General features: G+C 37.9%; 1 pseudogene; it reads right to left on the minus strand.

Annotated features, from left to right (window-relative positions):
- Window positions 1–713: 713 nt before the first annotated feature.
- Window positions 714–24,029, minus strand: part of LOC124378321 — a 69,191-nt pseudogene continuing 45,875 nt past the window's right edge.

Below are 24,029 nucleotides of genomic sequence, written 5' to 3' on the forward strand. Positions count from 1 at the left end.
ACATCAAAATTGCATGAATTAGTTTATTATTATTTATAATTATCAAATCAATGGTATTTTCAAGAAGATTTACATCAAATTTATATGAGTCCCTGGTGGTCTAGTGGTTGGGATGCGGCGCTCTCACTGCTGCGGCCCGGGTTTGATCCCTGGTCAGGGAACCAACCCCAGCCATTAAGGTTGCACAAGCCTTAGTGGCAGTCCCTAGCCCGGATAAATGGGAAGGGTTGCGTTAGGAAGGGCATCCAGCGTAAAACATGTGCGCTGTGACGACCCCTAACGGATAAGCCGAAGAAAGTTATTTACATCAAATTTATATAATCAGATTTACTGGCTTCAAAGTTAAATCTTACCCTTGTTGATTTTACATTTCATATGTCATTTGATTATGTATGGTATGTCTGGACCTCTTTCTGAATAATAATTGGTATTCAGCTACAGTCAAACAGTGTTTAGCTTCTAATTTACTGAGACTGCAAGTAGTCAAACAAAGATCTGTCTGCCCAATGGGAAATGAAGTTGTTGCAAAATGTGCTTAGTGATGTGTCAGTCTCATATGTAGTTAAATAAATGTAACTCAAGCATTCCAATCTGAACATTATAAACTATTACATTTATAGCATCAGGAATTCAAGAAAATCTCGAACATTATGTAGTGCAAATGTTTTACCTTATTGAATAAATAAGCAGATCCATTGACAACTCAATAAGTTAATAAAACAGAAAACCCTTCAACCCTTTAAACACTTTATTGTATTCTGGAGAATAAGAATTAAAGATGGCCATGATGATGTGTATAATTTTTAATTATGTTCGGGTGACTACTGGTTGAGAATTCTTTTACATATAATCCCAGGAAGCATCATGTCAGAAAATACAAAGTAAACAAATTAAATTCTTATTAGTCATTATACTTTTGCAAATAGGAACTCAATACCAGATAAATATAAGCTCTATTTGTTCAATATCCTGTTGATCACAATATTTATTTTGGTAAAACAATAAATAATATAAATTAAAATAGCTAATAAAAAGCTTTTTAGTTATTTGCAGTATGAAGACAGTTTAAATACTAAGTATTACAATTTCTTAGCAAAATCATCTACTATGATCCCCTAGGTTTAAACTGCAATATAGGACATTACATCATTGCAAGATATTTAGGATACATGAATAGTCATTTTAAAGCTCCTTAAAAAGTTCTATAATTTATCTGTATATACATTCTAACATAAAAAATAAATATGCACACCACAGCAATATTGGTTATAGTCGATAACTTCGGGGTATTTATTCATCCCAGATGTCCATTTATGGCTTTGCAAATAAAAGTTTGACTTAGTGACAGTGCCTACTTGTTGAGCAGCGTTTTTAGAGAGCGGGTGAGAGTATTGATAATAGCTGACATGGTGCTAGAATGACGATCAAGTGTTTTAACACTTTGGTCCCCAGGAGCACTACCCGAGGCTCCCTCAGCTGCCCGGAGCAAGCACATGTAGTTCATGACCACCTCGTCAATCTTTGCCACAACCTCGCGCTGCTGCTGGCTGGCTGAAGCACCTAAACCACGGACCAAGCACATACAGATCTCAGATAAGCAGCAAAGCACCTGAAAACTGGAATTTACTGCCAGCAACATCTCCTCTTGGCTTCCATGTGCTTGGGCCATCCTGCGGCATGCCTGCCCAAGTGCTTTCGATTCAATCGCTAGCAAGTGCTTGTACTGGGCCAGCTCGTCTGGCTGCATGGGTGGGATTCCTTTGTCACCTCTGCCCACACTAGATCGCACCACAGCAATCAGCTCACTTGCATCTCTTCGAACATCATTAAACACAGCAGGGTACACATAGGTGTGTTCTTTTAAGGCATTAATGCGAACCATTCTATCCCCAAAAGTCATGTTGTTTAAAACTTCTGCATACAGCTGCTCTCCTGTTGAGTCTAGAAGAGGGTCAGGGTTGTAGTGGGAAGGTTCTGCTTCATCCAAGCCACAAAGCTGCCTTCTTAAACCATCCCTTATCTCACCTTCATCCTCCACTGTCTGCTTTTTCTTATTGAAGAAACAGTAACTAAATGGACCATTGCATGTCCAGGGATTTATATCCAGCTTCTGTGTGGATCTTATCTGCTTTATATCCTTTTGCAATGGAAAATTGTTATTTGGCCTGATGAGTACAGATTTACTGTCTACATAACTGGCAACAAACTTTGCAAAGCTTCATGTTCATGTTTTTGTCTGCTTGACAGGACCATACAAGTTTGTGTATCTTGAATTAGAGCAGTTAAAATGTGGTTCTTTGAGTACAATTCTCTCATAATGACCACTGAATGTTCAACCTCATGGCAAAGACTCTCTGAGGATTTGAGAATTACATAGATGGCCTCGGTTTTATGAAGTATAAAAGATCAGTAACACCCTGAATCTAAGTTACAATACAGTGGCCAGGGTCATACAGAGGTTTATCAAGAAGGGTTTAGAGAATTGCTTTAGAGGTTGCAGAAGCAGAAGGTCTCTTGTCAGTGCTCAGACCATACGGCGCAAACTGCAACAAGTCGGTTTGCATGGCCGTCATCCCAGAAGGAAGCCTCTTCTGAAGCTGGCTCACAAGAAAGCCTGCAAACAGTTTGCTGAAGACCACCTGTCCAACAGCATGAATTACTGGAACCATGTCATGAGATCTGATGAGACTAAGATAAACTTGTCCAGCACGTGTGGTGACACCCTGGTGAGGAGTACCAAGAAAAATCAGGCTACAGCCTACAGTCAAGCATGGTGTTAAAGTCCTGTGATGTCATTATGGAGGAGTGGATCAGGATCCCAGCAACAACCTTTGCAGCTCTGGTAAATTCTATGCCCAGAAGAATTAAAGCAGTGATACAGTAGTTAACAATGATGCTCACAAAAATATATATAACATTTTATTTTATACATATATATATATATACTGTGACATGCTATATACAGAATGAGACATACTTTTTTTTTACACATGAATTGACCACCAAAGAGACCGGATCTTAACCCTATTGAGAATCCTTTGGACTTTCCAGCAGTTCAACGCTTTCATCAATACAAGATCTTGGTGTAAAATGAATGCAAAATGAATGCAACTGGACGTAAATAAATCTTGTATTATTGAATACGCCTATCTGAACAGTAAATATCTGCAGTAATCAAAGCAGTTCATTTGCAGTGTAGATTTGTTTAACTGTATAATATAGATATACTACCCACAGGAGACCTTTTTAGTTTTGTTTTTCTGCTTTGGTTTATTATGTCAAGTGATGAAAAATTAAAATGACTTGATACATTGAATTTTATTCTTGCTCTGTCAGCCCTTTTATGATATTGATAACATTTAGGAGTTGTCTGAAACTCTAATAATAATAATCATCATCATCATCATCATTATTAACATCAAAATTGCATGAATTAGTTTATTATTATTTATAATTATCAAATCAATGGTATTTTCAAGAAGATTTACATCAAATTTATATAATCAGATTTACTGGCTTCAAAGTTAAATCTTACCCTTGTTGATTTTACATTTCATATGTCATTTGATTATGTATGGTATGTCTGGACCTCTTTCTGAATAATAATTGGTATTCAGCTACAGTCAAACAGTGTTTAGCTTCTAATTTACTGAGACTGCAAGTAGTCAAACAAAGATCTGTCTGCCCAATGGGAAATGAAGTTGTTGCAAAATGTGCTTAGTGATGTGTCAGTCTCATATGTAGTTAAATAAATGTAACTCAAGCATTCCAATCTGAACATTATAAACTATTACATTTATAGCATCAGGAATTCAAGAAAATCTCGAACATTATGTAGTGCAAATGTTTTACCTTATTGAATAAATAAGCAGATCCATTGACAACTCAATAAGTTAATAAAACAGAAAACCCTTCAACCCTTTAAACACTTTATTGTATTCTGGAGAATAAGAATTAAAGATGGCCATGATGATGTGTATAATTTTAATTATGTTCGGGTGACTACTGGTTGAGAATTCTTTTACATATAATCCCAGGAAGCATCATGTCAGAAAATACAAAGTAAACAAATTAAATTCTTATTAGTCATTATACTTTTGCAAATAGGAACTCAATACCAGATAAATATAAGCTCTATTTGTTCAATATCCTGTTGATCACAATATTTATTTTGGTAAAACAATAAATAATATAAATTAAAATAAAGTAAACAACAGAGCATTTTTTCTATCTAGCTAACACCAGAAGTAAGATAAATCTAATTTTCACACATAATGTTTTAAAAATGCTTATATTCTTATAAGTCTTTCAATGTTCTATATTCAGCAAACTGAATGATTGTGTTTAGAGATCCAATTTTTAAAAATTAGATTAAAGAATAAAACGACAGTAGAACACAGCTCCGTTTAATGGTGTAAGTAAGAGCATTCCCACACACAATGTGAAGAGAACTCAAGGGATTGGGACTAAACAGCTGTGTAGGCTTAAAAAAAACACTTATCATAAGGCTAATGAAGAAAGGCTTCAGTTTGCTAGGAAGCTTAAACATTGGACTCTGGAGCAATGGAAAATTGTTATTTGGCCTGATGAGTACAGATTTACTGTCTACATAACTGGCAACAAACTTTGCAAAGCTTCATGTTCATGTTTTTGTCTGCTTGACAGGACCATACAAGTTTGTGTATCTTGAATTAGAGCAGTTAAAATGTGGTTCTTTGAGTACAATTCTCTCATAATGACCACTGAATGTTCAACCTCATGGCAAAGACTCTCTGAGGATTTGAGAATTACATAGATGGCCTCGGTTTTATGAAGTATAAAAAGATCAGTAACACCCTGAATCTAAGTTACAATACAGTGGCCAGGGTCATACAGAGGTTTATCAAGAAGGGTTTAGAGAATTGCTTTAGAGGTTGCAGAAGCAGAAGGTCTCTTGTCAGTGCTCAGACCATACGGCGCAAACTGCAACAAGTCGGTTTGCATGGCCGTCATCCCAGAAGGAAGCCTCTTCTGAAGCTGGCTCACAAGAAAGCCTGCAAACAGTTTGCTGAAGACCACCTGTCCAACAGCATGAATTACTGGAACCATGTCATGAGATCTGATGAGACTAAGATAAACTTGTCCAGCACGTGTGGTGACACCCTGGTGAGGAGTACCAAGAAAAATCAGGCTACAGCCTACAGTCAAGCATGGTGTTAAAGTCCTGTGATGTCATTATGGAGGAGTGGATCAGGATCCCAGCAACAACCTTTGCAGCTCTGGTAAATTCTATGCCCAGAAGAATTAAAGCAGTGATACAGTAGTTAACAATGATGCTCACAAAAAATATATATAACATTTTATTTTATACATATATATATATATATATATATATATATATATATATATACTGTGACATGCTATATACAGAATGAGACATACTTTTTTTTTACACATGAATTGACCACCAAAGAGACCGGATCTTAACCCTATTGAGAATCCTTTGGACTTTCCAGCAGTTCAACGCTTTCATCAATACAAGATCTTGGTGTAAAATGAATGCAAAATGAATGCAACTGGACGTAAATAAATCTTGTATTATTGAATACGCCTATCTGAACAGTAAATATCTGCAGTAATCAAAGCAGTTCATTTGCAGTGTAGATTTGTTTAACTGTATAATATAGATATACTACCCACAGGAGACCTTTTTAGTTTTGTTTTTCTGCTTTGGTTTATTATGTCAAGTGATGAAAAATTAAAATGACTTGATACATTGAATTTTATTCTTGCTCTGTCAGCCCTTTTATGATATTGATAACATTTAGGGAGTTGTCTGAAACTCTAATAATAATAATAATAATAATAATAATCATCATCATCATCATCATCATTATTAACATCAAAATTGCATGAATTAGTTTATTATTATTTATAATTATCAAATCAATGGTATTTTCAAGAAGATTTACATCAAATTTATATGAGTCCCTGGTGGTCTAGTGGTTAGGATGCGGCGCTCTCACTGCTGCGGCCCGGGTTTGATCCCTGGTCAGGGAACCAACCCCAGCCATTAAGGTTGCACAAGCCTTAGTGGCAGTCCCTAGCCCGGATAAATGGGAAGGGTTGCGTTAGGAAGGGCATCCAGCGTAAAAACATGTGCCGCTGTGACGACCCCTAACGGGATAAGCCGAAAGAAAGTTATTTACATCAAATTTATATAATCAGATTTACTGGCTTCAAAGTTAAATCTTACCCTTGTTGATTTTACATTTCATATGTCATTTGATTATGTATGGTATGTCTGGACCTCTTTCTGAATAATAATTGGTATTCAGCTACAGTCAAACAGTGTTTAGCTTCTAATTTACTGAGACTGCAAGTAGTCAAACAAAGATCTGTCTGCCCAATGGGAAATGAAGTTGTTGCAAAATGTGCTTAGTGATGTGTCAGTCTCATATGTAGTTAAATAAATGTAACTCAAGCATTCCAATCTGAACATTATAAACTATTACATTTATAGCATCAGGAATTCAAGAAAATCTCGAACATTATGTAGTGCAAATGTTTTACCTTATTGAATAAATAAGCAGATCCATTGACAACTCAATAAGTTAATAAAACAGAAAACCCTTCAACCCTTTAAACACTTTATTGTATTCTGGAGAATAAGAATTAAAGATGGCCATGATGATGTGTATAATTTTTAATTATGTTCGGGTGACTACTGGTTGAGAATTCTTTTACATATAATCCCAGGAAGCATCATGTCAGAAAATACAAAGTAAACAAATTAAATTCTTATTAGTCATTATACTTTTGCAAATAGGAACTCAATACCAGATAAATATAAGCTCTATTTGTTCAATATCCTGTTGATCACAATATTTATTTTGGTAAAACAATAAATAATATAAATTAAAATAGCTAATAAAAAGCTTTTTAGTTATTTGCAGTATGAAGACAGTTTAAATACTAAGTATTACAATTTCTTAGCAAAATCATCTACTATGATCCCTAGGTTTAAACTGCAATATAGGACATTACATCATTGCAAGATATTTAGGATACATGAATAGTCATTTTAAAGCTCCTTAAAAAGTTCTATAATTTATCTGTATATACATTCTAACATAAAAAATAAATATGCACACCACAGCAATATTGGTTATAGTCGATAACTTCGGGGTATTTATTCATCCCAGATGTCCATTTATGGCTTTGCAAATAAAAGTTTGACTTAGTGACAGTGCCTACTTGTTGAGCAGCGTTTTTAGAGAGCGGGTGAGAGTATTGATAATAGCTGACATGGTGCTAGAATGACGATCAAGTGTTTTAACACTTTGGTCCCCAGGAGCACTACCGAGGCTCCCTCAGCTGCCCGGAGCAAGCACATGTAGTTCATGACCACCTCGTCAATCTTTGCCACAACCTCGCGCTGCTGCTGGCTGGCTGAAGCACCTAAACCACGGACCAAGCACATACAGATCTCAGATAAGCAGCAAAGCACCTGAAAACTGGAATTTACTGCCAGCAACATCTCCTCTTGGCTTCCATGTGCTTGGGCCATCCTGCGGCATGCCTGCCCAAGTGCTTTCGATTCAATCGCTAGCAAGTGCTTGTACTGGGCCAGCTCGTCTGGCTGCATGGGTGGGATTCCTTTGTCACCTCTGCCCACACTAGATCGCACCACAGCAATCAGCTCACTTGCATCTCTTCGAACATCATTAAACACAGCAGGGTACACATAGGTGTGTTCTTTTAAGGCATTAATGCGAACCATTCTATCCCCAAAAGTCATGTTGTTTAAAACTTCTGCATACAGCTGCTCTCCTGTTGAGTCTAGAAGAGGGTCAGGGTTGTAGTGGGAAGGTTCTGCTTCATCCAAGCCACAAAGCTGCCTTCTTAAACCATCCCTTATCTCACCTTCATCCTCCACTGTCTGCTTTTTCTTATTGAAGAAACAGTAACTAAATGGACCATTGCATGTCCAGGGATTTATATCCAGCTTCTGTGTGGATCTTATCTGCTTTATATCCTTTTGCAATGGAAAATTCATACAATCTATTTTACTGTCCATGTTGCTTACAGACCATCCCATGGTCTGGGAGGACATTGAACCTTGGGAATAACTTTTTGACAGCGTCTTCTTTGAAGGCCTTCTCTGTAGTTGTGGCTCAGTTGCTTGCAAATGATCTTGCTGAATTCTGCCCAGTGATAGTGCTCTTGATTTCTCAATCAGTGCATCAGTACTTCTAGAGGCAGCAGTTATTGCAACACTGGTACTTCGTGTTATCTCTCTGCCATGATTTAGACTATTGGCGTCACACTGATTTATCCCTTGAGAAATTGCATGGTTCTGTCTAAGAGGGACAAATGACTCTTGTCTTGGCCCACTGTTACTGGTGCTCTTTGACAGACGTAATTGAGGAGATAATGGTGGTGGTGCTGGAAGTGATATTGGTGGGGGTAATGGTGGAGGTGGTAAAGGGACGGCACAGGGTTTGAAGTGCCTTGGTAAATTAATAGGTAAGCTTCCTTCTCCTCTCAGCAGCATTCCGCGCTCTTCTGTGCAAGCTACACTAGAGAGACAAAAAGAATCATTAAGCGTCTGTTGGACAGCATCTGTCATCTTGCAGTCAGACATGAGCAAGTCATCTGTACTTGCATGAGGTATCGCTTCACTGTGGCTCCTATTTAAAGATGAGCACTGACCAAGGATAAAACTTTGCTCTAACTCACACGTGAGACCAGAGAATGACCTTTGTTCAGAATGATTACCCTTTACTTTTAGATTTTGGACAGGTCTCTGAGCATGCAAATCAGGACTCCTCTTCAGTTTAGCAGGCAAAGTGGTTGAGTGGTAAATTTCGGGAACTCTTTGAGAAGCTGCATTGGGGCTTGAACTGAGAGGAAGTGAGGGTGAAGATGGCATGCAGGGACACTTTATTAGAATGTTCCCATTACCTTTAACCTTGTCTATAATAATTGACGAGTTTTTGATATGCCTTCTGCTGTCATTTTTGCATACCCCTAGTCCTGCCCTAAACAATTTGCCCCCCTGATGCATCTGACTGACTGTTAGATAGTTTATTAATTGCCTGTAAGCCTCACTTCCTTCTTTTGTATTAATACTTTTTACATGTTTTGCATGCAGATCACTTAGAATGTTGCTCCTTCGAGCTGTACCTGTAGTTTCCTTGACTTTGGATGGTCGAGCACTGAGGGATGGATTGGATCCTGGAGGATGTACATTTGGCAGCATCTTCCTAAGGAGAGCAGCATCTGCATGAGGGTGAAGGTCTCTTGATGTGAGCAGGAGAGAGGAGGAAGATCCAGAGAAAGAGCTCTTGCAGTCAGTGGTACAAAGTGGGGAGTCTGCTGGTGTTGCAGAAACAATATTTCCTGAGCTGCCGCCAACATCCAAAGAGGAGCATTGGGAACTCTGAAGAGAACTCCGAGCTTCGTTTTGCAAAGAAGATATCCTCTTGGCTAGGTGGTACTCACACAGTCGTGCCACTCCCTGTCGTAATGGCGGAAGGATCTGTTGATCTTCCTTATAGATTTCATTCTGTTCAGTGTCTTTAATCTTCTTCGTTGGGAGACTTATATTACTTCCAGTTAGGTCCTCTCTTGAACCAAGAGATTCTGCAACCTGACTCCCTGTAGGCTCATTTTCTGTTGGGGACTGTAGTCCTTGAAATCTTTCACAGAACTCCTTCACAACCAGTTGTCTTCTTCTATGACTTTCTCTTCCACTGAAGGTGTTATACTTGCCTGGTGCATCTTTATTTTTTTTTATTCGTCTTCCCTCAGTTGCTATTGCTTTTAATCGCTTGCCAGTATTTAAAAGGGTGCTTGAATGAGACTTGACCAGATATTTACCTAAAGACTTATCTGCCTTTGCTCCAGACTCCCTCTCTGGATTATCAGAAGGAGCTAGATTATGCATGGAAGGCACTGCTGTAGATTGAACTGCTAGTTCTCTGCGTCTCGAGGGACTGCGTGGTGGCTTGGGAATAGACACTCTGGTACAAGGGGAGACAGGGAATTCTGTCTTTTCCTCCTGAAGGGGCTGGTAGCCCTCTGTAGTGGCCACCAGAAGACGCATAGCATTCTCGGGTAACCTGTGGCCTGCAGTTTGTTCTGAGCTCTCTGTCATCTCTGAGGAGTTGGTCTCATTTCCTGAATCTGATGAGGACTCCTGGCTAAAAGCTCTTGATATGCCAGTTCCTGAAAATAAAAAGAATGGTCATGTGATTCTTTTATGCACTCTTTAGTGTCATTTTTTATTTTTACTACTGAGTTAATAATAACAGAAACACTAGGCGTATGCCTTGTTTTAAAAGCCTTGTGTCATTTTATATTCATTTTTTACGCATTTTAATTTTACATTACTTTTCACACTTTTTTTTCTATTGAACCTTTCTTTAGAACCTTTCTTTAGAACCTTTCTTTTAAAACTTTGATCAATTACCAAATAAATTAACTTCAGTCCTTCATTCATTTGTGTTCAGCTCAACAAGGTATGTGTTAATTGAAGTAACTAGCAGTTGCAGTAAGTCCACTATTGGAATTTGCTGTATACCAAAATATGTTTAGTGAACACAGTAGTAATATAAAGACCTGCAATGCTGTTAGACTGAGACTGGGTGGTTTCCTCAGATACAGCAAGTGCTTCTAGTGCTTGAAGTGTATCCACAACAGCATGATCCAAGATTCTGACACTATTGCCCTCACCATGTGTGGGGACAGCATCAATCAGCGACACCGGAATGCTGTCATTGTCACAGCAACTTTGTAGACGGCTTTTACTCTCAGCTCCCTCCTCATCTGAACTGTCCCTGAAACCAGGCGGAGGTGCAGCAATGGCCATGTTGAGTGAAAGGAGAATTGCATCATTTTCATCCTCATCATCATCCCCCAATGGAGGTGGAAGTTCAGTTAAATCTATAATATCATCACTGGAACCAGAAAGCGTGAGAAATGTTATCTTGCTCGTTGGCAGCCCAACTTCACCCTCTCCAGGTACTGCAGGTGTGTCCTCTTCACAGCTAGCCTCATCCTCATCCTCCACATCATCAGCGGTCTCAGCGTAGCATAAATCGTGTAAGAGAGGCTCTTCGATACTTTCAGCATTGTCAAAGATTTTCCCTCACCAATGTTGCTATAGACTACATGAGGTCTATTTTGAAATGTTGCTCCATCTGATGTGCAAAAAGCCACATCACTGTTGGAAATAAACGCAGGCCTTTCAAGCAACTCAGGACTCTCATCCATGAGGCGCTGATAACCAAGGTTCCGAGGGTTAACAGCATGCAAAAGTGGATCTCTGAATATAAAGGAAACCTTGGCACTCCTGGGAGAGTCCTGGGGTTGGTGCCTTACAGGTGAAAGTGTTGGAAATTGGGGACTTTTGCTTCGAACGTCCGACCTCTCTCCACTGTAGCTTGGATAAGGGGGTGGCAGAGGCTCGGGAATATAAGGAGCACATATGACCTCCTCTCTTGTTTGTTCCTGTTGATAATCTTCGGGCTGGTAAGAAGGTATGATCTCTTGATTGTTGAAATCTTCACAGGGACCCAAAGAGGTGCTGTATGACCACTGAAGTTCTTTAGAATCCTGGCCTGAAACGGAAATATAATTTAATCACTTTTATTAAGAAACCATGCTGTCCATCAACATTTTTAGGATATCTAACAAACACTTACCACTGTCTATTTCTCCACTGCTGTTGCTGTTGGACATATTAAAAATTGAGCGGCGTGAGTCCACGAGAAGACGATAGTATCCAGCTGTTAGACAAGCCAGATTCATGGCATCATTGGACTCCATTATTAATGTGATAGGCTGTTTCAAAGAAAGTTTGGAACAGCATTAAATCCTATTTATGACTAAAACACAGTTTGAAAGCACTTGTAATGATCATAATGCTTAATTGATGAGCAGACCAACAACTTTTATATACCTTGACGTCCAGAACATGTAGTTCTACCCGCACATTGACCTCATCCTCTGTAAGTATCTCAATGCGGTTAACATGGCTGAAGTCTGCCAACAGGGCCACTAGGTTTGTCTTGGCATTGATTACATGACTGATTCCATATCTCGGTCCTACAAGTAATGTAACACCGGTTTCCTTATCCCCTTGCTGTATATGAAAAGGAAGCCAATAAAAAGAGAATTAAACTCTGTATAACTGTGTAATACTATTAACAAGTATGTTAAAATTTTAAAGTTGCATAGTTATGATAATTATCTTACCACTAGAAGAGATTTAAATGCTCGTCCTCCATACAATCTCAAATCACTGAGATACTTCAAATAGTGAACCTTTGCTTGCAACATGGTTAACTGGAAAAACAAATGACAAGGTTATCATTGACATGGTAAACAATGCATTATTCTAAGGAATATGTAGATCATCATAGTGGTCCTGAAGAGATGATTTGATTATAATGTAACAGTGGATACACATATTATTAAACTCATTTTAAGGTGGAGGACATCTTAATGCATATTTAACAGTTTCTATATGAACTTGTGAATGTAACAAACATTTTGCCTTTGTTGACAACAATTTTTCTTGCCTTGCCTTTGAACCACTAGATGCCTCTCCTCTGACATTTTACCAAGCTCCAACATCATACTCTGAAAGATGTGACACCAGAGGCCACTGAAATGAGCTCTTTCTTATTCATATGATGGCAGTTTCTGAAGAGGTTTATTTACTATTGATTGTAGGCTCTGGCCCCTGATCACAATAAATGGATAATCACAAAAGGACACCCACCTTTTTCCCAGGAGCTACTAGATTCTGATTGGTTTTCAGGATGTGAGTCAGAGCTTTTTTGATGTTCTTCTCCTTCATGCTGGAGAACACTGAGGGGGGTAGGAAATGTGCCAAACCCCACTGCTTCCTGTGGGACAGCATATGTGCACTGTGAGGACACTTGGCAGATTGCATATGGCAAAGCTTTTTTGTTTCTTGTTCACGTCCAAATCTGAATAACTGAGTGTATTATGTATCTATCGACCAGTATCTGTTATCTAATAATTGACTGTTTTAATATGTTAATTAAATGTAGTCTGCTACACTTTCCACAAGGACCATATTTATAATAAACTATAAACACATTTATATGCTATAATACATTTATATATCATTATGTTTTAAATGCATTACAATTTGTAGCACTTCCTTTTTACAGTGTGAAATGACAATATAATGCCGTATAAGTAGTCTACATAAGACATTGCCATTGTTAGTACTGTATATTACATTATATATTTATAAATATATAGTACATTGAGACCTGACCAAAGGACAAAATTGCATAACTCTTTTTTTTCAATGTGAGTTGCATGTTTTGGCGATAACATTAAATTGTAGAAAAGTTCACTATATTACCAAAAATACTTGGACAGCTGACCATCATACCCCCCATTTGAGCATTCCACAAACTATTGCACTATTGGAAATATGACACAAACATACACCCCTTCACAATGGGAATAGCAACATTGGCTCAGTCTACATCCACAGGACTAACAGCATGGCCCCAATCCCAATGTGAATAACAACAAGGACTCAATCAACTTCTGCAGGACTTTGCACATGCAAATGTTTGATGGTTTTATTGCATGCGGTACATTTCAGGTTGTTCTTGCATTTGCATTTTCTATCATAACTGTAAATCTTTAGTTTATGTTTTGTATATTTTTTTCGTTGTCTTTATTGTTTATGTCATAGGCTGCTTGGGGTGTTCATAAAGTACGAATTTCATTGTATGGTATAAAATACTGTTTCCTGAACATATGACAATAAACTCTTGAATAATTAATGATTTACAGACAGAGAATTTGCATAATTTGAACAGCATGCTTAGAAAACTGATGGAAGCAAATGCTTAATGCATCTCTAACTAACTTTCCCAGCATAAATATTATCATAATTTACACATTTAAATTCCTTACTCTGAATTTGACCCAGCACGTGCTCCAGTATTTTGGTTGTCTTTAGAAAAATATCACAATCTCATACCTCAAGAAAAAGACATGCATCTACACAACCTAAAAAACGATTGCTCGAATGCTAGGGCAAAATCTTTTAAATACAAACAAAGTGACAGACACAAGCAGAAATGTTTCATCTGTCCTGAATAACTGTTTCATTTGTTTTCTATCCATTTCTCTAGAATCTGGAATGCCACAAATACAAAACAAAAACTGATTCGGTACAGATCTTTTAAAAATTTAGAAAAACGTATTTATAAAAAGGATTAATTTGACTCCAACTTCAATACACACACTGTCATTTGAAACTCAATAAAGTATTTGATGAGAATATTGGCACTGCCCTGTAGTCCTTGAATGCTTTATTTATGGAAGTTACCCTGATGGAATGTGAAAGTTTGCTAATTTAAATCTGTAAATCAGAAGATCACTCAGTCACACAGCTTCTGCTGTAAACAGTCTTATTTTAATTAGGTCTAAGAATAGACTGGTGAATAAAGGGAATCGGCTTTCACTTAGACAGTTCTCTCCCAGGTCTGAAGAGGTGGGCAGTTGACTGAAGGCATACTCACTGAATGTACTTCATTGAGAACTTCTGTGTTGGCCGAGTAGTGAGGCTGAGGATGTACATCTGCAGAGCAGCGAGACGAAGAGCAGCGTCATACTTCAGTTCAGGGCCAAAGCGCTCCCGTACCACGTCATTACAGCTCTGAGAAGAGAGGGTAATAAAACATGTTATGGCTCAATATCTTGTAATCGAAACCTAAAATAATTGATGTCATGTTTATATGAGATTTGCCTCAGTTCTTGAGTCTGGTACATAGATCTTAATATGTGCTAATTAAAATGTTTTTTTTTTTTTATTCCCTCTTTTGATTTAAATGATTGATTTATAAGTAGTTTTGGTATACATTTTGTTAATTTTGTCAATCAACGTGTATACAGTTAAAATCACACTCGATTAAAACACAAATGAATATGGTTCAGGTTAATCAATAGTTAACTGGGTACAGCTATTATGAATAGGATGATGTTTTAGGTTTGGTCTCTGAGCAACACTTCTGAGGAGAACGGGGGTGAGGACAAGAGCCAGGAGACTTCGCGTACAGGCTTTTAAAGGTCACACTTCTGCACAGATGTGCTTTTTCTTTTTCATTTTTTGCTTGGGTTGATGAGAAAAGAGAGGACAGAGAACGAAGGAAAAGACCAAAACAGAAAACAGAGTAGACAGAAACAGACCAAAGGTGTGTGAAGTTCTTTTAGGTTTCAGTGTTTGAGATTAATTTACATTTAGCCTTATCATTTAGCCATCTAATTTGTATATGCCACATAATTGTAAAAAATATATATGTAAAATTGCTGATGTATTTAATATAAAATTCATTGTTTATAAATATTACAATACCTTATTTAAATTATTTGTTCATTCATTGTTAGTCAAATTAGCATTCAGAATTTAGCAGTATATGAACAATACAAACAAGAGCAATCAGTGCATATACTGTATACATATGTCTTTTATTGCTAGTTTTTAATGCAATGTTACTTTAATGTCCTGTGTGTGGTTAAGGTGCTGGGATACTGATTAGAAGGTTGGGGGTTCAAGCCCCGGTATTGCCAAGCTGCCACACTTAGGCCCCTAAACAAAGGCCCCTAATCCTCTGTGCTCCAGGGGCTCTGGATCATTGCTTCTAAACAAGCTGGCATATTAAATAATTTTACTGTGCTGTAATATATATGTGACAAATAAACTCTATTCTATTCTTCTATTTTGTGTACTTATGCTGCGGCCCTGGTTTGATTCCCGGTCAGGGATCCAACCCCAGCCGTTGGGGTTGCACAAGCCAGTGCACTTTTAGTGCCAGTCCCAAGCCCGGATAAATGGGGAGGGTTGCGTTAGGAAGGGCATCCAGCATAAAAACATGTGCCAAATCGAACATGCGGATCATGAATACGGACGATCCACTGTAGCAACCCCTAATGGGAGAAGCCGAAAGAAAGTATACTGTTTTCACACTTGGACAATTTTCCCATTCAGTATAATTGTATGTCCCAAAGGCCCTGTATCACAATGAATGTTGTAGACATAATAATGTATCTCACTGTATAAATGGACAGATGCATTTTTCCCCTCACCTGGACATAAAGGTATTCAAAAGCCACTGCATCCCTTCTGAGCAAATCGACTGGATCCTTCGGAACGAAGCTGATTCTGAAATAACATTTCATTATGTGTGACCCTGGCCTCTGCGCAACCTATAGAGTTGGAGTAAGAATACGGTCAGCATAAAGACAAATGTGGAATATAAACATTTCCTTGTCAGGAAAATGATTGTGATTTAAAATAACTCACTCACACTCTATCATTCTTTACTTTTAGTTGCACTTCCTATGACTCTTGTATAAATTATTCATTACAACGCATTTATAGCATGCCATAATGCCTGTCATAAGCTTAAAATAGACAGAATTTTTTAAAGCAGCATTCATTATAAATAATCCATAAAAGTATACAGAAAAAGCATGCTACTGCACATATTTCCTACCTTGTTACTTACAGCGTTTTTATTTATAATGACAATAAAGTTGTAACAATCTGTGATGCATTTTGTTGTAGAATGCAGCCTATAAGTCATCTACCTTGGTTTTAAGGGGTACATATAAAAGCACTGCAGGTGTATCCTCTTACATCACAGCAATTTGTCGAAGATTACTATTCTGTATGTTGTGTATATTTATTAATGAAATGCATTTATAGGGAATTATACATGTAGGGGTTGATAGAACAAGCTCACAAGCAGTGGCCAAAATGTTAGAGGCCGAAAGAGGACATTTTCATTTTTGCTTACACGGTGACTCATATCAAATGTTTCCCGCGCTTAGTTGCATAAAAAGCAACCCACTCGATAAGCCTTCAGACCCTCATTAAAATCCAGAAGGTCTCCAATGTATGTGGTTTGTCCTGGCTTGATAAATAACGCCATGAGGGTAGTTCGTCCCGTGAATACCAATTCATGTGACTGATTCCTGCAAAATCCCAGCTGGTAAACCAATCCTGTGGCTGTTCACCGGACAAATAAGTCATATTGTTAAGATGAAGGTGTTAAATATTTCTCTAACAGCAGCCCTGACAGTAGTCTCGAAAGTATACTGTATTTATTAATGTATTTTTTTGTATTTTCTTTTATATATTATAGTTTCTGTAATACTAACAAACTCACACTTGCTACACTGGGCAGATTTTTTTTTAAGTGTGAATGATTGTAATTGCTGTTACATTTTGGATTTTTTGGGTGGAAGAAACGAGTCTTCAGTATCAGCACTTTAAATAGTATCAACTCGATGCTGAGGAGGAGGTCTCTAACTTGACAAGGTGCATTCAAAGATGTATTAACGAAAACAGAGGAAAAAGACTGGCATTTAGAGCTATTATAAGATAATTGATAACACATATGAACTTGGCATATTGCTGTGGTGTAACAGGAATAAAACACTTTCTGATGTTATAGGAAAACATCAGATGCTTTGCATCGCATGCACCACATGACTTTTCCACTTTTCCTATAACATAATTTTTTTTTTACAGTAAATTCTTTTTTATGTGAATTCCTAATATTATTTGATGACTACAGAAGAAGTATGATGGTTACGAGCCCATTGAAAACCTTAAAAGCATATTTGTGGTCTGACTTTGGTTATTATGTCTTAAATTTCTCAAACGGTCAATAAAACACGGTTATACTGTGGTTAGATTTAGTTTAGCTTCCATTTTAAGGTTTCCCATATAACTTTGTAATATTAGTGAAGTGGTTCATTAAATAAAATATTACAATACATAACATTACTGTGCACAAATACAATTCTAGACACTTCTTGTATCTAGATGTTTCAAAAAACAAAAAATAGCTTTTAGCAAATCATAAGGAAGAGTGTTAATGCAGACTTTTTGTGAGCACATTTGTGCAAGCCTTAGCCACACTGGCTTTACAAATGCTCCTGAAAAACATTCTTACTACAGAATGTGGAAACACACCCATAAAAATCAACATATTTCTCACAAAAAAGCATTTCTTCTACTCTGTATTCATTCTTAAATGCTGTGCAGGCAGTTTTTGCCACATCCTGTAGCAAAGTGCAGACACTATGTGTTCACTAAAATATGATGTAAAAGTTGTTAAAGATCTCCTAATTCCTGATCATTTAGAAATCTACAGATGAGGAGAAGGGGCACTTTATCATGTATGTTTCACATTAAAATTTACTTGGTTTAACTCAGTTTCCCTAATGATGAACAATTGTCTCAAATGATGCTATGACACAATAACATTTCAAAACCAGGCTCTTAATAAATTTTAAACAAAAAAAGATGACCTGTACATTCTACCATCTTATAATTCGAGTGTACTTGCATTGTCCATTTTAACGTCAATTTGTGTGTGTGTGTGTGTGTGTGTGTGTGTGTGTCCTCAGGAGCCCTCAGGAGATCATATAGTTAACCCTGCCACCCTTGGTGTTTCAGGCCACAGGGGTCTCCAGGGACTGCCTCCCTCAGTTTCCGCTCGGGAACGTAGCGGATTTGGGGGGCCTTCTGCCTTCCAGGGCGCCTCCAGAACAGCTTCAGGGCACCGCTCTAGCTGCTTTAGGCACGCCAGGGGTCGGTGTCGAGAGACTGATCGCTTAGCAGACTATTTGGCAGCCTGGAAACTCCTGCCAAAAGTGTCTCAATGGGTCCTGCGCACTGTAGAAAGAGGCTTCAGGACTCAGTTCGGGCCTCTGCCACCTCGGTTCAACGGGTGTTTCCCACTCTGGTGGGTCCTAAGCAGGCTCTGGTCATGGAACAAGAAGTAAACAATCTCTTAAGGAAGGAGGCCATCGAGTTGGTCCCTCCCTTGACAGAGAGTCTGGGTTCTACAGCCTGCATAGTTCCCAAGAGGGATGGTGGGCTGTGTCCCATTTTAGATCTGCATCAGCTGAACTGCTCACTCATTAAGCTCAGGTTCAAGATGCTCATGCTGAAACAAGACGTGTCTTAAATCAGGTCCGTGGACTGGTTCATCACGATAGATGGACGCACACTTCCACATACCCACCCTTCCTCTACACAGGAAGTTTCTAAGGTTTGCTTTCGGGGGCGAAGTTTACCAATTCCGTTTAATCTCACAAAGTGTGTGGATGCTGCTCTGGCTCCTTTGAGACCCCAGGTCATCCACATACTAAATTATTTCGACAATTGGTTGATATTAGCTCAATCAAAACACTTGGTAATTCAGCATCGAGCTGTCGTTCTCACCCACATAAAGGAGTTGGGTATAAGACTGAATGCCAAGGTGTAGTGTGGGTTTCGACCACAATGCAGGCACATTTGTCACATTCCTGCTTGGATCCTCACGGCCGTCAAGAGAGAAAGAGAAGGCCAGTCACTCACTGTAAAGCAGTTTCAAAGACTCCAGGCATTCCCCAGACATGGCCAGTGCCTTTCTCTACCCCAGGCCAGAGTATGTTCCCAAGGTGCCATCTGTTTCCCAACAACCAGTCGTGCTCCAGGCATTCTATCCCCTTATCCTCCTTATTCTATCCTCCTATACCAGAAGAAGCTAAATCGGGTGTGTGAGCATTGGATACATACGTCCACAGGATGGCCCTGTGGAGGAAGTTGGACCAGCTGTTCGTCTGATAAGGTCCATATAAGAAGGGTCTTAGCGTCACTACTGGCTCTTTAGTCCATGAACCTAGTTGTTGATGCAGATCAAATTCTGAAGTGGAATGTCTCTAGGTTATGTATGTAACCCTGGTTCCCTGAGGGAACGAGATGCTTTGTCTCGGTGCCACACTCCCTGCATCCCTGCAAGCGCTTCCTTCCCTCTTCTAAGCTAGCGCCGTCTTCACTGCATGTGCGTTTATAGCTTCCTGGTCCTTCCATTGGACAGATCATGGTCATTGGACATGGTTCAGAGCATGGCCAGAGCGTTCCCAAAGCGTTGTTGACGCAGAGTCTTGTTCCCTCTAGGAACCAGGGTGACCTCACCTTTAATATTACAGACCTCACATTAAATATTACAAACTGCACATGTAATATTACAGATCTCACCTTTAATATCACAGACCTCACCTTTAATATTAAAACTGCACAATTTTTTTTATGTAAACACTCATTTTTATATCCATAAATATGTATGGTAAGCCAAAATTTTAGCAACAGACAAGGATACACCCAAAAAAAGAGACACATACACACACACAAAAGCATTCTTAGAACTGGAGTGCCATATTATGTTATAGGAATTTATTTAATTCCTAACATATTTTAGTCCATGAAATCCTAGCATATGATTTATGCTCAAAAAGTGAATATCACCTCCTGAAGGGTTTTCCCAAGTAGCCACACATATTCAGGGGAATATAAATGTGTTAGTCATTTGTCAACCTTTTTGAAGTGACATAAAAAGTCCCCTTTATTATCAAGGTCTTGAAATAGCTCTCTTATATTGCATAATTAAAAAGAAATGCCAGGTGGCAGATTGAGGTCCATTTCTAAGTAGTAAAATTATACAATGTTTAACATTAATTTACTTATTGTAATTGTAATTGTAATTATTATAATTTTTTTTTTTTACCAGAGTTAACATCTCCTGTTCATGCAGCAGCAGCAGTCTGCTCCCAAAGTCCTCCGTTCTCTGCTCCAGCACGAGCGAGAAATGCTCAATGCACTTGATAGACAGCTTCTCTTGCAGCGTCATGATGACATCCTATATCACACAATGACAAAAGCACATAGACAACTCAGCACACACAAGATCAGATATTATACACAGTGGATTTTATTACATTTTGGGAAGTGGGAAAATTACAGGTTTAGACTGCAAACAAGAAAATTACCTTGATGGATGTGCTGTTGTCAAAGCGAAATGATTTGGTCTGTCCATTCTCAAGGTACACCTTTAAGACATTTGGCATGAAGAGTAGAGAGTTGTCCTTCACAGTGTCCTGCAAAAAAGCCAAGATCTGTCTGATGTGCTTTTTTGATCCTAAGCATGGTATACATTCACATGGAAAATACCAAGAAGGAAATACAGTAGTCGAAAAGTACAAGCGTGGTGTGTGTTTCACACTCGCACATGGGTGGGTAAGTGTTAAATTATGTTTACCGTTACGTCACTTTTCCATTAATTCTTATGGGGAAAATTTGTTCGAACGTACGAGCAAATGGACCTACGAGCAATTTTTACGAACGAATTATGCTCGTCCAACGGGGTTTTAATGTATTTTAAGAACATGAAAAGCTACCAAGTTTCTACAGCAGAACTTGGTACTGTACAGTTATATTATATTGTTAAAAGAATGTGGACACCCAAAAGTCACACCCATTTGTGCTTGAGGAACATCCTATTTTAAAAACATGAGCATTGATATGGAGTTGGTCCTCTATTTAGTGCCATAATGCCTTTAGCAGTGGTGGACAAAATACACAAACTATGTACTTGAGTTGTAGAGATACAGTAAGTAAAATATGACTCCCGTAAAAGTATAAGTGCTTCATTTAAACTTTCACTTGAGTAAAAGCGCAAAAGTATTTGCCTTCGAATGTACTTAAGTATCCAAAGTACTACGATTTATTACGGCTATAATGTTCCTATTATTATTTTTGTCACAAGAATTTTTGCTTAATCAACTCAGTTTATGTGAAAAGACTGTAATGTTACTCTTCGTACACCAATCTTTTAATAGAATAGAAATATATATTACATGCTGTTGGTAATTTTCCTGACTTGTTGGAAATTTGAATATGATAAAGGACAGTATAAATGCATCGTTGAACTGAACAGATTATAAATCAAGATCTGCCTGTCATAAACATGTCTTTATGTACAATCACATAGTATAAGCGTTGTGAGCTTTAAACTATCTTTAAAGCAAAAATACTCATATTTTCACAATTTTCTAATTTTTTATGCATGTTTGATCTACAATACACAAGACTGTACACTTTGATTAGTCCACACTTAGCCGATACAGCTGCAGAACTTACCGGAAGCTGCCCGTTAATGATGACCTCCTCAGCAAATCGTACTTTCACCGGGTTTGATTTCAATTTGGCTTTTTTGGCCGCACTGATAAAGGCTGATTTGGGAGACTGAAAGGAAAAATACAGAATTCAAGTTTTCACAGCCACACCTCTTTATAACAGTGTCTGATTTGAAGCATTCTTTTGTAAATCTTCATTTGACATTAAATTCTGGGGTCTAATTGTGCAGAAGGTGGTTGGTTTTCAACAACAGCAGCTCAAACAGTAGTTCAGTTACATGCAAAACCATACAAATATTTTATTCATATAAAAAACGTTTATATGAATGCAATAATTGATATATTATTGGAAGAATAGCAACAGCTCATTCAGTATATTCCACAAGCACTAATTAAGAGTGCTTCAGTTTAACATTGCAAAACAAAAGTTTGCTTTACGGACATGTTTACATAACATTTATAGAAGAAATCTTCAGTGTCAGCGCTTTGAAAGAGTCACTTTGGAAGAGCCTTTAGGATAAAGGTTTTTTCTTAGCATTTTTGGATTCTTTAAGAGAAAAGCAAAATGGAAACGGATGGAAGTGTTTATGGCTGAAAAAATGTAAGTGACAATAGCAACTAATTTCCGCAACATTAAATGAAACAAACTTATTGGCCAAATTGGGTATTATTGGTAATTAAGGTGAATAAAACACTATAATAGCAAAAAACTGGCAACAGCATCTCAGAGTTCTTTAGAATTCATTCATATCTTATGCATCAATTCAACCTAACACACTAGCCCAAACACTGAAGTGGGTGTGCTCTCAGTAAATTTCCCTTTTCAGTTCAATTTGAATTATTTGCATAGCATTTTTTAAACGAGACAAAAGCAGCCAATTTATTACTTACAAAATCATTGTTAAAGCTAATGCAACCATATACAGTGGCTGAGTAGCTGGGATGAACTCGACAGCGGCTTTCTGGGATTTGAAAGCCTTCAGGTCACTTGCACAGAAGCGCTGAGCTAAACACTGACAATGCTGACAGTATGTTGTGTTCCTTCGATCTCTTATGATAACTGGAGACCTGCCCTTGGTGTCAGTTTGCTGACAGAGTAACAACAGGATAATTAATTGGCTTTGTTTTGCAGTGGGACAGAAAAGCCAAGCCGTCACCCTTCTAAAAAGAAAAGGCATAATTATGTGGGGTCGAATGCCAAAATGATACTCATTAAGGCTCTTGAATTGAATAACAATGCATACAGTTGCAATTTTATAGATTTTTTTTTTAACAAGAATTTTAAATGGACCACAAAGCCAGTATTTCCAGAGTGATGCCAGACTTTCTTCAAGGTTATATCCAAGTTATATCCAATACTAAACTTGTTGGTGAGGCAAATAGAGACATAGTGCCTATTCTGCACATAAATACACATTATAGAAATAGAGAAAGCATAATTTAAAGATCTCCACTGTTTATTTGTCCCAGGCATTCTTAACTAAACATTACATTTTTATGACCACACAAATCTAATTTCTATCCTTCTTCATAATAATTATAATTATGCAGTAAATATTATGATTTTATAAAAGGAACAATGGCTGATCCCCTTGCAGAAACTTGACACTAATTGATGTGTTAAATTCATTCTAAAGTTTTCTTTTTTTAGATAATAGAAATTAGTTAACTCACTGGGTACGGCTGAACAACAGTCAAGAGGATGGATTCCTTACAGCTCCTGTGAAGAGAAACCACAAAAACAAATAACTTACACACACACACATTTAAACATATTCTTAGGGAAAGATCTTAAGAAGAAATGAGAGATTATTACATGAAATAAAAAGAACACACTCGCCTGGCTTCCTAGACTACTACTACAGATACACACGCAAGCCCATAACAATCACTCCAGGCAATCTCTAGAGAGCATCATATAGGAATAAATTCGAATCCTTTGAATGTTGCACTCCAAACTCCTGCTGCTTACACGCTTTAATTTCTGCCTAAGATGGTTTTTAATTTGCATA

Source organism: Silurus meridionalis, chromosome 24, assembly GCF_014805685.1.
Source record: "Silurus meridionalis isolate SWU-2019-XX chromosome 24, ASM1480568v1, whole genome shotgun sequence".
Classification (NCBI taxonomy): Eukaryota; Metazoa; Chordata; class Actinopteri; order Siluriformes; family Siluridae; genus Silurus; species Silurus meridionalis.